Below are 12,832 nucleotides of genomic sequence, written 5' to 3'. Positions count from 1 at the left end.
GATGGATGTTAAATAGTTTAGGATGGAACAGATACCTAACATCATCAAGTTCAGCTGATAACCCAGCACTGCCTAGTGTTAAACTAAACTAAACCAAACCACCAAGTGCCACATCCACGTGTCTCTTCAATACCTCCAGGGATAAGTGACACCACCACTTCCCTGGGCAGCCTGTTCCAGGGCTTGACAGTCTTTTCAGTGAATAATTTTTTCCGCAATACCAAATTAAAACCTGCCCTGGTGCAACTTGAGGCTGTGTCATGCAGCTGGCTGGGAAATTAGCTGTGGGATATTTCTATGCCAGGCTCTGAGGCAGCAGCATTATGCCCACTGTTGACAATGAAGGCCTTGGAGAGGACACATCCTGGGTAGCCCATGTTGTTTCTCACAATTGTGTTGTGCCAGATGGAGTAATACCTTAAGCTTTTTGGAGAAAGGCAAATTACATTGATAGCTTAGAGTGAAGTCATTAAGTTGCATTTGTGAAATACTTTTCCACAGAATATATCTCTCCTCTTTGTTCAGTACATTCATTCTGGAAAGGGCCTATCTTTTACATGGTATGCTCTCATCCATTTTGATTTGGTTTAATTTGTTAGCATTTTTAAAGCATATGTGAAAATTCCTCATATTTTCCTTCTTTTCTTCCTCCTGCTCAGGAAAATGAATGTGGACATTACTTTTAAGAGCATCCCCTGAGCCAAGTGTCCTTTGGACATAGTGGGCACATGAAAATGCCAGCAACAGCTTTTATTCTCTTCTATTCAGAGATCACTGAAGTGAAGTCTCAGGTGTCCTGGTTTTCCTTCCTTTGAAAGGATGGGATGATCAAATTTTAAGCAAATCTTTCAGAATAGTCCCAGACTAACAGATGCTTTATACTTTTTTCCATTATATGCTAATGGAAACAGTCCTCAGGATAGATTCACACTTCATTTCACAAGGCCTTCTGAGAGTCGTCTGGGTTGGAGAAGAGTGATATTTGTCACAGAAACAGGAAGAAAGAAATAATTTTTAAAAATTTTCTTTGGGGAGAGAAGAAAAAGAATATGGCATCTGCACCTGGCCTGGCTGCTTATGAGACTAGCTGTGGATGTGAGGAAAAAATGTGTTGGCTGACAAAAGCAAATCAGGTACAACCTACTGCTCTGTGTTGATGTTTCACATCTGATTTTTTCCGTTCCTGTTTATTGTCTTCTATGTTCACGCTTTATTTATCCTATGTTTACTTTAAAGATAAAAGTTTTAATTTTTTAAAACTGTAAATGGAAATTATACCATAACAATGCAAGTAAATAAAAATGGTAAAAGAACCTAACCAAAGTCACCAACGTGGAGGTGTTTTCTCCTCCTTTCTTTCCCCACTCCTTTCTGGGGTTACAGAGGCTTCTGATGCCAAACATTTGTCTGTCCATGGAGAGACTTTTCATGCTCCAGCCCTGGAGCATGGATGGAGATGGTTTGATTGAGAGGGCTCAGGATATCATGTAAGTGTTGTGCCCTGCAAGAAGCTGCTGCTGTCCTCCTGCTCCTCTCCCTGCTGGGCCAAGGTGCAGGCACTGAGGCTCCTGCAGAGCGTGAGGAACAAACACACAGCAGGGAGTCCTGCTTTGCCAAGAGACTCAGTGTGAACCTGGAAGCTGTTGATCCCCAGCAGGGTAGCACTAAGCTCAAGTCAATGCCTATGGGCTGGGAAGCCTTGCAGGAGCCAGCTGTTATCTCAGGGAGAAAGCCATGCTGTGGTGGCAAACAGCTTTTGATGCCACTTGACTTTGTTGGCTGGACTGCAGCATGGCCATACCTCCCAATAAGGCTTGTTCAGACCAAGGAATCTGAGAGTCACATTTAGCCCTTGGAAAAGTAAAGTTTCTGGTGTCTATTTTTTAATTGATGAACAAAAAAATATTTAGGAAATTACCTCAGTGCAGTGGAAGAGTTTGTGTAATGTCATCAGCTAACAATATCTCCCATGCCCTGTGCCAGGACCTTTCTTTGTGCATTAGCAATATTCCTCAGCCTCCCAAGTTCCTACTGTGAGTGTTGGGTTTATCTTTGCCAGAAGTGATTTGGGAGCACGAAGTTTTCATGTGCTGTAGGCAAACAGCCAGAGTTCTTGCCAGGTGCTGGTACTTGTTTGGTGCAAGCAGGCCTTTCTAAAGGCCTCAGAAAATTCAGAGGGGATAAACTGGGCACTAAGTAGGGAGCTACCCAGACCCAGGCAGCAAGAAGACCTTGGAAGGAATTAAACTATAATCTGATTCTGGGCTCAAATACAGGTTTCCTGTCACGATGGGGGAGAACATTAATGGTATTCACCATTTACCATGGCACTGCAAACCCCAGCAACCTTAAAATGAGGTATCACAGTTTCAGAAGTTAAATTTGTAAATATACATGGCCACATGCTAATGTACCTGGATATATTTTCCTCTAATTGGCAAATTAATTAAGCCACATGTTGTCTGCTAAAATCCTGGTTTATTCTCCCTGTGGATATTTCTTCTGAGGACAGTTATTATATATTGCAGTTTCTCTCTCTAGCTTCTCCCAGAAAATAGCTCAGCCCTCCTAGTCCTGTTCCACTCCTCTGGACAGTATTTGGAGCTGACCAGTGTAATTCTTCAGCTGTTCCTTTGCTGCATACAGGTGTGCCCAGAAACAAGCACCCTGCCCCCCATTCCTCCTTTCATTCCCTCCATGTCACTGGAAGGGTTGATGCATAAGAATATGGCTGTAGCCCTCAAATGTTTCTAACACTATTTTTTTTCCCTATTCAGATTTTTCTGCTGCTTTGCACTCCTCTTGGGCTCCCAGGGATTGCATGGCCACTGTTAAAAAAAGTCTCACAGCAAATACATCAAAGAGGGACACCAAAAGCTTTTGAGTTGATTTATATGACGCTAAGCCTTTTGTGTGATGCATCAATTGATATTTCATTTTTATTGCAGTACAGTGGGGTATATAGGCTTAACAGCAAGAGGTGTCCTTTTGATCTCTCATCACACATGAAAACAGGTGTCATAGTCCAGAGATTATGGAGGTCAAAGATTATTTGAGGAAGGATTAAGTAGAAGTACCATTTTTCATAGCAACCATATCCAAAAGCATGAGATTCTTTTAAAAGTGCAGGTGTTATTTCAGTCAAGATAAGTCATATTTATTTGTCATATACAAGTTTTTCCTGCTGAAAGAAGACTAGAATTTTTCAAAGTGTTTTGTATTAAAAATGCAGAAACAAGTCAAATGCTCCACTTATAAGTATTAATAAAATTAATAAAACAACTTTCTGAGTCTCCTGAAATCCAGAAGAAATTTTGGGTTGATTTTCCTGTTAGTTGATGTGCTAGTTTCACCTGGGGGAGGATAGAACTCAGAGAAGTTTTTCTCTTTGAAAACTTCCTCTGTGAGTTGATGGGACCAATTGAAGGCTGGTTTGGAAAAAAGTTAGTTCACTCAATGAAAACACATTTTGAAGGAGGTAACCTGGGAAAAAAAGCTCTCTTTTATTTCTAGTGGCTGAGCAGGTAACACCGGCCCGGCCCAGGCTCCCTCCCATGCGGGGGCAGCTCAGGAGGCCGCTGGGCCCCGTTCACAAACCAAGGGACGCGATGGCCGGGAGGGAGGAAAGGCTCATTGATGAGACCTCAGCCCGGCTTCCTCCCCCGCCACTCAGGGTGCCCGGCTCCTGCTGCTGGATCCGAGCAGCTTCGGAGGGGCCGAGCCCACCCAGCCCCGCACGGCCTGGGGGAGGCAGCCGGGCCTGTGTGGGGAGCAGGGGTGGCCATGGCAGTGTGGAGCTGCAGCCGAGCCCCAGAAAGGCTGATGGAGATCTCAGCCATTCCTCACCCAGTGTGACCTGGGGGAGGCAGCCGGGCCCTGTGGGGAGCAGGGGTGGCCATGGGCCCTGTGGGGCTGCAGCCAGGCCCCAGAAAGGCTGATGGAGATCTCAGCCATTCCTCATCCAGCACGGCCTGGGCCTGGCCCAGCTGCTGTAACTTCAGTGTGAAACTTTAACTCTTTAGTGCTCGGATAAGACTTACAGACCTCCGACCCTCCTTTGAATGAGGGGGGAAAAAAGGAAATACTCCAAAGTCAGTGAAGCAAGAGCTAAGTTTTTTAGATGGAAGAAGAATGAAGAGATGCTGTGAAGGTAGCTGAAAATCCTTTTACAAGCCGTAGGGATGAACTGAAAATTGCTATAAACTGTAGAGAAAAACATGGGGGGTTGGAGTGTTCCATGTGATAGATCATTTGACCAAAACCACCTTTGTTGAAAATCTTTGCCCTGAGAAAAGAAGGGAATCTCAGTTTTCTAAGAATAAAGCATGAACAAAGAAAAGAGATGAAGAGAACTTTTGCTTTGGAACAGTTCAGTCTCAAAATTAATACCCCATGAGTTTAACATGGCCCATAAGCACAGCTCAGAGAAGGCTGTGAAATTAAAAAGAGTGCCACGATTGCAAATTCCCGGGTGGCTGCTATTTGTGAAAGTGAAGTCAAAGAAAATCAAATTAAACCAAAACAGTTGATCTTTACAGAAAATGGCCTTGAGGCTGTTCAGAAAATAATGGGGTGACTGTATAATGTTCAGCACTGCACTGATTTATATACACATACAATTGCTTAATCCAAATCCAGTTTATCTCAGAAAGTGAACAGAATTCTTTGATGTGGCGAGTACTGGTTCAGTATTTCAATAGATACAACTGAAATATTGCTCTGACTCATTCCAAGGATCTCTCATCCTATTAGAAACTCTAAAACAACCAAAAGCAATTTGGTAACCCACTATAGGTATGTGGGTATCTCTCCTGCTAAGGAAACACTGAATTGACCACTGATTGCTCATCTTTTATAAAAATAGATTCGTTTTTGAGGCTGTTTACATTCCACAATGTAATGTGGGTAAAATCAATAGCAATAGTGTGGTATTAGATTCAACAAACCCAAGAAACTTATTTCTCCTAGTTAGTGTAATTACAACTTCAGTTGACAAGCAGATGTTTAAATAACCACCAAATACGTAATCATTAGAATAAGTAAGGAACTGAGAATTTCTAGGATTACAGGACCAGCAATACAGTAGTCCTGTGTCCTAAAAATTAATGCAAATTTATTCCAAAAGTAGATATAATTTTGAAGCTTTTTAAGTGTAGTTAGTGTTGATTTATTCAGCCCATCAACTGACATCGGCTTATACATCTCATAGCACTTGTCTTCAGTTACTGCCTCCACAAAAAGCTCAACAGTTTGGTCCTATCTTTCAGCTGGAAAGATTTTTTTTATTTGCACAGTGTTTGACTAATGTGAACTGAAGTATTTAGTTCAGCTCTTTGCTCTAGAACAAGGAGCAACCATTCAGGCTTTTTTAGAAGAGATTAGTGCTCCATTTCTGAGCTGTCTTCCATCTCCTGTCCTGATCAGTGGATCGAGGCTGCTTAGGGCTGGACGGGCACTGTGCAGCAGAGCCAAACAGCTGCTGTGTTCCTTCATCACAGCAAGTGACAGAACCTGCGTGGCTTCACCTTCCCAAAATATTGTCAGGCTGTCAGTCTCATGGAGCACCATGCAGCTGACCCAGGTGAGGGAAGGGTATGTCTAACACCCCTGGCTGGGCTTAGAAATTTGAACTTGAAACTTTTGGAAAGTAGTCTCTGATTTTTGGTCCAGATCTCTAAATGAAACCATGCAAGACATGACTGTCCTGTGCACTTTGCAAGGAAAGGATTGAAACACTGTTCAGTTGCAGCTTTGTTTTCTGTTCAGGTTTGTTCTTCTTTTCTGGGCTGCATAGGATTAATACTTTATTTTAAAAGCCCAGAACTGAAATAGACTGACTTTTCATTCCCCGTGGCTTTCTTCCCATCTTCTCTGGCAAGATGAAAAGATGCACTTTGCTTTTATAATACTGCTTTCTCAGGATGGAAAATTGTCAGGTGTCTTGTTTCAGGTATCATTAACTGTCTAGCAAAGCCTTTTTCTTCTGTATTCTTGGTACGTCTAGACTGACCTTTCTTTGAGTCTAAGGGGATTCCTAAGGAAATCAAATGCACCTAGAAACACCTGCCACCTCTGTTCCTTTCCTAGCATGTTAAAATTGGTTTGGTGCTCTGGGGCTCCTGCAGAGTGTGAGGAAGCATATTTGTATTTTTGTGTGCTGGTGGATGGGCCAGTGCTGTGTTACTATGCACATGAAGCAGAGTCCTTTGTGCTCTCCAGCACTGCCCTGGTAGCACTGGGGAGAGCACCAGTACAGTTCCAGTTTGGGGAATGTAGGGCCAGGAGTGAGTCTGCACTCACCAGCATGTAAGAAAGGCCCAAGCACTTTTGCCATCAAAAGCTTAAGCAAAATTTCCCTGTATTTATAAAGCATTTCCAATACTGCAGCTGAGCTGGCCCTTGCAAAAATCAACTTCCAGACCTGGTAGTTCACTTGCCAGGCTGAGTAAGGAAGGTTTGGAGAAGGAGCTGCATCCCAACTTTGGCCGGTTGTGATGTCCCTGTTGTGGGGCCTGCCTTGCCTCTCTGCTGACCGTGCAAGAGAGGGTGAGACACATAAAGAAAGTAGGATGGGGATAAGCCACTCCTCTGGAAAGTGCTTGCAAGTGACATCAGCCTCTTCCCTGGTTTCAGCTGTCTTCTTTAGAGCATGCTCCCACAGGGAATGCTGAGAACCAGCTCACCAAAGAAAAATACATCCAGAGCTTCTTCCTTCTATAGGAAGGGATCAAAATGTTAAAAAATGATCATGCTAACGGTGGCAGTAGGAAGGTGTGCCTTGGTACGGAAAGAAGAAAGAAATAGCATAGAGTAGATTTTTCCCAAAAGTAAATCACAATTTTGACATGTTATCTTTTGCCATACTTGGAAAACTTAACATAGAGAGCTGGTAGCCCATAGTCTGACAGGCCTAGGCACTGATACAATAGAAATAAATTAGAATTTACCTAATGATAATCAAATGGATGGTCCTTAAGGGAGCTGTGGTAGGGTGTCAGTATTCAGAACATTTCACAGAATGAGACAGAACATGAATTTCAAAAACAGCATAGTAATTTGAAAGGATAATTTCCACTGAAATTGGTGGGATTGATGTTCCTAAGTCAAGAACTCCGAATCCTCATTTTGTTGTGTTACAACCCCACCACATCACCTTTCCTCATAGTCATGGAGACTGCAAGGAATAGCCATGGCAGGCCACGGCAGGTAGAGAGGGTGAAGCAGGAGGTACAGGACTTGGCATGGGCAGTACAGCAGCTGCTGGCAAGCAAACTGTGCTGCTGTGTGAGTACCACTCATCTTCCAAGTAAGATTAAAAGTTTTCTTTGAAAATCAACACTGTCATCAGTGGAATAGTCTGCTCAAAGCTACACAGACTTTTGCACCACACAGAACACCTGCACACTGGGTGACAGCAAGCAGATGTTGGACCATGCATCTGAAAGTGGGCAGCTCTTAGGATGCTTTACATCTATAGAAGAAATTGTCAGATTTATAGCAGTCTTTATCCAATACCTGAAAAACCTAGCCCTGTTTGTATGTGAACAGGGATTTGTGAGAAGCCAGAATCCATTAATACACTTAAAGAAAAAAAGCAAAGAGTAGGAAGTGCTGATGTTTCTTTGCACTTCTGTGAAGCTGAAATGCTGGATTTGTGCCACTGCCTCTTAAGGCAAATTCATGTGTTTATCCAAGTGAGGACCTGCATGATTTAGGGTTGTGTGTAAAGGGTGAGGCAATGTCAGGCAAACAAATTTCTGCAGTGGGAGGTCAGTGTGAGTCCCAACACCTGTGAGATGATTCTCCATCCTCATTTCTAGCAGGGCAAATAAATTCCAGAGCCAGACCTTTGCCAGCAGTGTCATATGATCTTGGGAAACACTTTCTAGACGGTTTGGAGGTTGCTTCCTCCACTTGACAACCCATAATTTTATATCTGAGAGGTGAAGAAATCCACAATCTTTAATGAGAGTTATGTTTCTTAGCAGCTTCAATGATTGCTCTGTAGAACTCTTGCTTTGAATAATGTATTACCCATTGCTCTATTTTTAACCCTGTAAATCATTCTCAGATGAAAAGTATAATCTTTTTTTTTTTTTTTTTTTTTTTTTTAAGGAGAAAGGCAGAATCCGTAAAAGATGCTTCAGAATGTTCACATGGGAACATTCTTTTACCCTGTCTGAATAGTGTGCAAGTTGAAAGTTAGTTACAGGAGATCAAGAGATCAAATTAATTTCTGGTGTAACTTAATGGGAAGCCAGGTGCATAAATTGGAAAAGAAAATAAGAATAACATAATGAGACAAGACTAGTTCTGGCACAACACTCCAAGAAGGGATATGAGTGGTGCCTTGAGTTGAATGTTGTTTGAAAGCACCATCAAAGGTAGATTAAAGTCAGGAGTATTGTGGGAGGAAATAGATAACCAGCACAGCAGGAGCAGTTACTCCAAGGGCTTTCTGCTGCTTATATGTGCACAGCTGGGGCCTCAAGGGATGGGGTTATTTTGGAAGAGATGAAAGGTCATGTCAAGTTGATTTAGTGCCTCCAAATGCTGGTGGTATGTTGTTTAGTCCCTAATCTGTCAGGTACAGAACAAGAAGCTTGTACTGTTTGTTCAACTGAAAAATGTGGGTTCCTCACCACAATCACCAATTAAGAGCATTTCTAAGAATAGAAATCTAGCCTGATGTGCATGTTTAGAAAAATCTTATCTTCACAATGAGGCCCAGGTTTCTCTTTGATTATAATATATACTCAGAATGTCCTGAAACTTAAATCAGTTCTACATCCCTGGTGAAAGACAATTTTTAATGCATTTAATTTCCATTTTGGGGCACAAAACTGAGTTCTTGAGTGTGTTACACACTACTAGGACAAGACACACAGTACAAAGAGCCCCAGATACAGTAGTTCCCTGCAATCTTGTAAAGTTCTGTACAAAAAGGTACAAATACTGGAGGTTTAAATTTGGAAAACTAAATGCAAAGTTGTTTTTTTTTAAGTTTGCAATGTGGAGTAGCCCATGCTCTATATAACAGAAGAGGAAAAACCAGTCTGTTTTCAAAATGGAAAGTCTGCAGGGAAAGAGAGAATTAGCAACTGATGAAAGTAAGTGAGTAATAAACCAGGCAATAATACAAAATCTGAACATACATAAAAAGCTTAATCACAATCTATATATAGATTTTACATCTCAGGAACATAATGTAACATATTGCTTCTCAAGGGCATCTCTGACTCTACTAATAGCCTAGATTTGTACTAGAAATCCAGATTCTCTAACAGTTTATTCCTGGCAATAAAGCAAATTACCTCATTTGAAATATTACCACAATTCTCATTTAAATAATACAAAGCTCTCAGACGGAAGAGAGTGGGCACAGCATTTTCACTGGTCTCACAAAAGTGACTGTGACAGGCAGGAGGAGCACAGGCCGAGGCAATGTTCTTCAGAAAACTGCACATCCATATGAAGGAGATTTCTGACCATGGAAATTTTCCATTTCTGAAGAAAGTGGTCAATTAGTCCTCTCATCCTTCAGTTCTGACCCAGTGTGTTATGAAAGGGCAGATTCCCTGCTCTCACACAACAGGGAGTGAGGAATTCTGGCTTAAATACTGACTATGCAAAAAATACCCCACCTCTTCTCCCCTGTGAGGCTTCGGAGAGATTGCATTTTTTGTTCAAAGTGTAATGTAAACACTTTCCTGTAGCTTTTATTTAATGAGAGATAAGTTTTCTCAGCACTTACTTGCACTGAGCCCTAGAATAGACATTACTTCATAAAATGTCAGGAAAAGTGTGCCTTGTTTTTCCTTACCTAGATATTTTGGGGCAGCTAAGACAGCAACATTACTTAAATCATTAAATTGTTACTCTGCTCAGTGAAAAATTCTGTTAGTCATAAGCAAGTACTAAAACTGCTGTACAATACTGTCCATTGCTCAACGTAATAAATCTAAGCAGAAGTAATGCAAAAAAAAGGGCTATATCCCCTAGCATGGTAAGGGGAACAGGACTTGTAAAAAGAAAACTAAAAGGAAGTTGAGAGGTATAAACCTGTGAAAATACGTATTCAAGGCCATATGGTTGCTGTCTATAAATACACTAAGAGGAAAATGAAATATTTAAGCTAAAGAACAGTGTTGGCAAAAGAAAAAAAAATACTGGTATAAAGCAGCCATTAATAAAATTATACTAAAAGTTGTGCAAAAAGTTGAAGAGCAGCACAGCTCTGGAATGGTCTTCAGGAGGAGAGGGGGAGCAAAAATGTGACTACTTTTAACATGGAGTTAGTTAAGTTTATGAAAGGAATTCCTGTGCACTGTGTGAAGTAATTGCCATGATAATAAGAACATCTTAAATTTCAGTACTTTATTTATTTAGTGTCTTTGATCAAAAGCACTTATATAAAAATGCAATAATGAAAATTCCTTTCAACCAGTACAATAAAAGTTGGAATTCCTTGGGTATTTCATTTTCTTTAGTAAAACGCAATTTGGACATGTTCCAGTCAATATTTGCAGAAATGACAGAGCATCAGCCCTACAAATAATAATAAATCTAGAACATAAGAGAAGCTATAGGTTATTGAAATGATGTGTTGCAAAGTTAAATCCAACCTTTGCAATGTTAAACTAGCAACAGCTGAGGGAATTTGTGGCTCTTTGGCAAGTCTACAGGTCTCACCAAATAACTGCTCTGAAAGTCCCTGGTTTTCAGCTCTGTAAATCTATGGTTTATGAAACTGAGATAAAATCACTGCTTGCAGCTGAGTTCCTCAAAAGCCCCGACCCACAGACACAGTTTGCAGTGTCCTTTGCATCAGTGAGAGAATTTGCCACCCTTGCAGCATGTAACCTGGATGGAGGGTATGTGCTCACACCCACCTCTTCCTCCCTGTGTTTCTTTCTCGGCATTTCAGTTCAACAGGTGACCTCACACTGCTCCCTGTGTTAGGTGGCCGTTTGTGGGTGTGTCATAATTTACACGTGTGCAGTATGAATCAGGGACACAAGTATTGAATTTATGCCTGGGAACTGAACCAGCCCTATCCAGAAGTGTAAACCTTAGCAAAATGTTTCAAGTTTGGACACCAAATTCAGGTTATTTAGGTCTACCTTCAGGACCATGTATATGGCACTTTCAATTTCAGGGGCAGCAAGCAATGGCTTGCCAATTGACTTATAACTTGTGCAGGCTGTGTTAAAAATTGGAAAGGTTGGAAAGGACCTTTCCCCCTCACACTTCAAGGCCTAAATCAGCTGCTAACTGATGTGAGGGGAGAGTGTTCAACAGAAGTGGGGTGGAGGGTAAGTTATTTCACAATGTGTATTCTGTCATAGATCACTGGGCAAACAGAAATCTGATCCTGGGTGCTCAGCTTTCTGTTTTTTAGGTGGACCTGATACAGCATCAAAAGATCCAGACCAAGCTGCAACCTCTAGTAGCCTAAATGAGGCAATTACCTATTCGTACTGCATCTGCTTTATTTGTTGGTTGAGCCACCCTTTGTCAAGGTTTAAAAACATAGTCTTCCAAACAAGACAATTTCAGCTTTAGTATTTTAATTTCTCTTCTAACTAGCTTGAGTTTAATTTCTGTACCTCTCTAGTCTTCACAAGTAAAACTAATAAAAAAATTAATTGGAACGTTATATGTAATGAATGGGATGGAAAAGCAGTAGGATCTGAAGAGAAATACTGTTCTGCCCTCTGAGTGCCAGTAGTTTGTTTTCTAGCACAGAAGTAAAAAGGGCAAAGCAGTGGCTTCTACTTGTTGACTACAAATGTTTGATCTCTGTACAATTGTGTAAGGGAGGAGACTGAGCACTCAAAAAACAACTGTATGCAGATTCATTATTACTCCTGAAATCGCATATGATCTGTTCTCTCATGGTTTTTTTTAAACAAGTACATGCCAGCCCTTGAAAGGATTTAAATTGACTACATCACAGAAGTAGGTAGGAGGATCTACCCACAGATAGTGCAGTATTAAGCTCTTTATCTGTTCCCTTCTTAGGCCTTTATACTCTCCCTTAGCTGTAAATTGAGATTTTCTTTCAGAGTGAAAATGGTTTTATGCTTAGAGATTCCTTGGCAGAAATTTTAATGGAATTGTCTGTCATCAACACCTGCTTTCAAGCTTTACTGATAAAATTAGTTTTTATATCTCAGCATCACATATGGCATCTTTATAATTAGTCTTTTTGCAGTATATGAATGTCAATTCCTAAAATGCTGCCTGTACGGATCATGTGGGAATATTTCACTTCATTAATCAAATCCAAGTTTTTCATTGGCGCTTCTAATTGTTTAAAGCCCACATCTTCATGTGGCTAATCTCAAAACCATTTTGATGGACTGATACAATACATTTGCAGCTGCACTGGGACCAAGCTGTGAGCAGATTCCTTCTGGAAATGGGATCTTGAGAGCTCTATATAGGCCTCCATACCTAGAGTCACTTGTGGAAATGTAGTCTGAATATACAGCTACCTGAAAATGAGAGATGGCCTTCTTCAGAGGACTCAGTATTGGTCTAAGATTGGAAACAGAGGAAGGTTTATGCCCAAGAGATTCTGAAAAATATTACTATACATAACATTTCAAAACAAGAACACCCAGATTTTAACACACATACATAAGAGTAAGCAAACTTACAGGTGTTTTCAGGCAAGTGATGATCAGAATTACTGGTCAGCAATATAGGTAAAAGTGTTCCTGTATCAGTGACTCACAGGTGGCTGTTTCAAACCATTGTAAAATGCATGGGAAATCCTATACTAGTATACCAGTATAGGTGATATGTGATTTTTTCATTACTCCTC

The sequence above is a fragment of the Sturnus vulgaris genome, chromosome 1 (assembly GCF_052056855.1).
Source record: "Sturnus vulgaris isolate bStuVul1 chromosome 1, bStuVul1.hap1, whole genome shotgun sequence".
NCBI lineage: Eukaryota > Metazoa > Chordata > Aves > Passeriformes > Sturnidae > Sturnus > Sturnus vulgaris.
The sequence above is the reverse complement of the archived record's forward strand: the minus strand, read 5'-3'. Positions refer to the sequence as shown.